The sequence below is a fragment of the Solanum tuberosum genome, unplaced genomic scaffold (assembly GCF_000226075.1).
Source record: "Solanum tuberosum cultivar DM 1-3 516 R44 unplaced genomic scaffold, SolTub_3.0 scf00060, whole genome shotgun sequence".
Classification (NCBI taxonomy): domain Eukaryota; kingdom Viridiplantae; phylum Streptophyta; class Magnoliopsida; order Solanales; family Solanaceae; genus Solanum; species Solanum tuberosum.
Genome location: NW_006238985.1, coordinates 2150792 through 2155941, shown reverse-complemented (window position 1 = coordinate 2155941; position 5150 = coordinate 2150792). Strand labels below are relative to the sequence as shown.

The 5150-nt window shown below is 30.9% G+C and overlaps 1 non-coding gene across 1 annotated transcript; it reads right to left on the bottom strand.

The window, feature by feature from the left end:
* Positions 1-3623: 3623 nt before the first annotated feature.
* Positions 3624-3695, bottom strand: TRNAD-GUC (transfer RNA aspartic acid (anticodon GUC)). The gene has a single exon. It is a non-coding gene; the product is annotated as a tRNA-Asp (tRNA).
* Between the last annotated feature and the right edge of the window lie 1455 nt (positions 3696-5150).

Below are 5150 nucleotides of genomic sequence, written 5' to 3'. Positions count from 1 at the left end.
CCCCAATACACTTGGAATCTAACCTCTGCCCATCTCTAGTCTCTACCTTCTCAATCACATGCCACGTCACTCTCTTTTTAAAGATATTTTGTCAAATGAGGTTTTGAAAAGATAATTCAAAAAAAGAATGATTATTCTAGCTTTATAATGTCTAAAAATATCGTACCAATCCAATGTGGGATTCCATCCCATTCCTCAACAATTTTTTCTTCATGGAAATTAATCCTACATAATTTTTCTTCAAAATAATTTCAAAAACCTCTATAGAAGTTTTGCTTTTATGATTTTCATTTGTGCTCTCTTCATCAACATTATATTTTGTGGGCATCATCCACCGGGATAAGTGATGACTTAGTCGGCCATGTAAGCAAATAGGCTTGCAATATAGTTATATATTACTATTATTTAATAATTACTGCAATTTAATTTCTTTAAATATTTAGTAGGATATTTCCTTGAAGTTTCAATTTGTTTTGCTCGTTTTAAATGCACATTAATTAGAATTATTAGATAGAATCTTAGGCTTAAATTCATAAAATTCCATAAACATTAACCTGTCAATTTCCCTTCTATTGTGGCTTTATTTTCCACTCCATCAATTATAATTAGTTAGCTAACAATATGTCACGAGTCAAAAAGATTTTAGATTAGCTGTACTATATGATCAATCATTAATTAAGAATCCAATATTAAGATAAACTGAGATTACGAGACAAACAGTAGACAGGATAGTCCCTAAATTACTATTAAATTCAACAAAGTTTAACTTAATTTAACAACATGTTTAGCGAGAACACGACAATCGTTTTACGTACCTTATAATATTTTCTGTCTATCGCGCACGCTTCCCAATAACTTTTCCTCGACAGCCACCATTTCCAAATTCGATTTTTACATTATCAGTATATATAATTAACCTAACGTTTGAGTGAGTGGGTGGGTGGGTAAGTGGTTAGAGGGGTCCTTGGTGTGGTCAATTTGATAGTAATAATTTAAGTACGAAGCATAACACATTGACATAAGATGGCTGAAGAAAAAGAACCTAGAGAAAGAGGAGACAATGAAGATTAAATAACACTCATATGTTTGATGATTTTCAAGGTGTTTACATATATAATATTATAGAAAAAGACATAGTTGTACTGTACAAATGAGGACATGTTGGCACGTGATGTTCTCGTGACAGATATGGTGCCCATCTTCTATTATTCAGACATATTTGTTTCTTATATTATGTCCCATGAAACTTCCTCCTTGGTCCTAATTATAATGTGTGAAGTTACATATCTTCCTAGGAGTAATAATCAAAATGGGATTATGAAGCAACAACAAACAAATCTTTGTATTAATTGTTATTAATCACAGACAGCTTGGAAATGTACAATCCAGTGAATTAGAGTATGATTACTTATAATGGTGCTATTAGGACTTGTAGTTACACTATCCAAGTTCACTTAATCATATAACTATGAGTATCAATTTGGGATTTGCTATGTCTCCAATCAAATCAAACATCATTAACCAGGAGTGAGGATCAAGTTTAAGGTAGAAATAAGAAGAATAATAAAATGCAAACGCGTGACACAATAATTTAAAGTGTGAACTTTTAGTTAGAGGAGTACACTCGTAAATAGTGGCGAATACAAGATTTTTACTATAGGGTTCGGAAAAAAAAATACAGTGTTTAAGAAGGGACTCAGAACCTCAATAAATTTTGAACACCTGAACAACTAGGTCAATCTCTACTGTTGTGTTTAGGAAATTCCAATTCTATATATATGCATAAAAGAATTACCTTTTATATAGTGTAATTTTTTGTTGAGAGGGTTCGATTAAACAACTTCGGCCACCTCAAGATCTACCCATATCAATAAGGGTGCCCCAATTGGTAACATGTGGTATCCATAAGGGAGGTCAGAGATTGATTTCCTCAATAAATACATTTTCAGTCGAGCTCGTTGCACAGAGTTTGCCTAAAGTGATTTTACATGTGCAATTTGTAATGTGTTACTTATTACTCCGTCCTAGTTTATGTGGCACATTAGGATTTTCATTAAGAGTGTCAACCACATTTTTCTTTGGCTGAAATTTCTTTACCAGTCTTTAAATATTTTAAGTTGTTAATTATTGTAATTTATATTACTTTTTACATAGTTATCAAATATATAAATATTATTTCAACAAAAATCTAAAGAGTAAAGACTATATGAAATCACCACCAAAATTTAAAAACTTAGAATATCAAAATTCTAACCATGCTATACATAAATTGAAACAGAGAAAATATCATGTGGTCTACCTTATGCACAGTAACAAAGAGTTTCCTAAAATTAGGGTTCTAAGTTGGCTCACTTAACCAATGGACTATTAAGCACTAGTTATCAAGTACTCGTAATTTCATTTTATAATATATGTATTTATTCTCCTTGAAATTAACATAATACTGAAATTGAGCTTCTGAAGAAAAAATTGGGTCTTCGTCTCAATTAAATTATTTGTTATATTTTAAGTGGTCCATAAACATTCACGGCTAGTTTGTATTTTATATTTTTAAGGACCAACAGTAACTAGCTGCCAAGGCAAATTTGGGTAGAATTCTGACAATAATTGGCGGCCTTTGACTACAAAATGTACACAAAAATAACACGTATGTAAAAATAAATAACAAAACAGATTTATATATAAGAAAAATAGTGTTCCAACAAAGTTTCCTATATATTTACTCGAAAAATAACAATACATTAATTTGAAACAAGTATATCATGTATATATATATATATATATATAACTATATGATAATTAACAATTGAAAAATATACACAAGGCGATTTTTCCCCATGCTATTGTTTATGGGGTCGACATTATCAAATAACCAAGTTCGAAGATAAAAGTTTATGTGTGCATTGAATAAGCCGTTGTTTTTGTAGTACATTTGGACCGGGCTAGTGAAAGTGGGCTTGTGAAGAAAAGTTGGGGGCTTCACTGTAGGTAGGTGGTCCTTAAAAATTCAGGGCTATGTTGATTTATTTGTATTTTAAGCAGAGAACAGAAAGTAAATGCCAATTGCCAAAGGTAAATTTAGGTTAGATTTCTGACAATTGGATGGCTTTGACTAAAAAAAAAGGTAGTAATAGACAAGAAACACACGTATATATGGAAAAAATAGAAGAACAAAAACATAAGATAAGAAATCCTAGTGGAGGTCCCTGACAAGAGAGAGGACTCCCATGATTCGTCATTGTTAATGTCAGATATTGGAGATGATAGCACGTTTTTGCATTCAAATGGGGTCGGAAAGTATATAGTGTATGCAGATTATATTCTTATTTCAGAGAGATAGAGAGTTGTTTTCGATAGACGTTAATAAAAAAAGTAAAACTATACTGAATAGTAAGTAATGTTAACAAAACAAAATGATAATTAAACTATAAGAAACAATAGAAAGCCATAGAATTAAAGTACAAGAGCAATATTCCAATTACGACTATGGTCGGATAGCGAGACAATGCACGGTGCAAGTAGCACATTCAAAAGAAAAGGCAAGAGAAGGTTTCTTAATACGTATAATATATGTAAATTTAATACTACATACATATTTTGTAAACTAGATAAAAAAATATAGACGCCGCTGCCGGGGATCGAACCCGGGTCACCCGCGTGACAGGCGGGAATACTTACCACTATACTACAACGACTTCTTGTTGCAATATTTTCAATAACAAAGTTATATATTGTAAAGTCAATGTACAAAATGGTTTGGGCCTGCTGTAAAATGCTAAAGAGCAGCAAAATCTAATTCTTGAAGTTGGATTGAAGAGGGCTAGTGCTTTACCAGAAGGATGCATTTAAAAAAGAGCAACTTTCACATATAGCAAACAAAAAAAATCATATTTGCATGCTATAGCAAAATTTGCATAATTGCACTCCATAGCAAACATATATATGTATAGTTCGCTATACATATACAATTGAAAGCTGTCTATTTCGCTATACATATATACAAAAAGAAGCAATTGTATAATTCGTTGGCTCCTCTTCAGATTTGTATAATTTCGCTGGCAGGCCATTTGTATAAATTGTTGTTAGCCTCTCGTTTGTATAAATCGTTGACAAAAATATTTGTATATCAAAAATCGCTCTCTCGTTCGCTTTATACAAACATAAATTATACATTATATTATACAAACAGAAACGCAATTTATACAATTTTGTTGTATAAAACGAGAAAGAGAGAAAGACAAAAGAGAACTGGGCAGGGGAATATTTTTATTGTATAATTATAAGTGTATAGGACGAATATGTATGTATTTGCATGTGTATATACAATTTTCTCTTGCTTTATACAAACAGAAACGCAATTTATACAATTTTGTTGTATAAAACGAGAAAGAGAGAAAGACAAAAGAGAACTGGGCAGGGGAATATTTTTATTGTATAATTATAAGTGTATAGGACGAATATGTATGTATTTGCATGTGTATATACAATTTTCTCTTGCTTTATACAAACAGAAACGCAATTTATACAATTATGTTGTATAAAGCGAGAAAGGCGAGCACAGAGGGAGTGAGCGAGAGAGGAGAGTGGCGAGCGAGAGTTTGAGGGAGAGAGGCGCTGGCAAACAGTTTGCTACAAGATACAATTAAATCAAAGTGTGGTTATACCATTTAATTTGAATTAATAGTTTGCTATTATGTACAATTTTCCCTTTAAAAAAAGGAAAATTGTATGAACTAGCAAACTATTAATTCAAATTAAATGTTATAGCTATAGTTTATTTTAATTGTAATTCACAGCCAATATCCATTTTTTGCCATCTGATTCGGTATACAATTAGCTATTTTATACATTTCGGTATAAAATGTGTTTGTGTTTGTATAAAGCGAGAGAAAAGTGTATATACAAATATAAATACATATATTTTCATACGATACACTTATAATTATACAAATACAGATCTTATTATACAAATTACAATGTATAAATGAATTTATACAAAACTGAACAATTTGTATAAAATTGGATGTTTGCAGCGAATTATACAAATCAAAAACTCCATAGCAAACATAAAATTTGCTATAAAGCGCAATTATGCAAACTATAGTTATAACATACAAATATGATTTTTATGTTTGCTATATGTGAAAGTT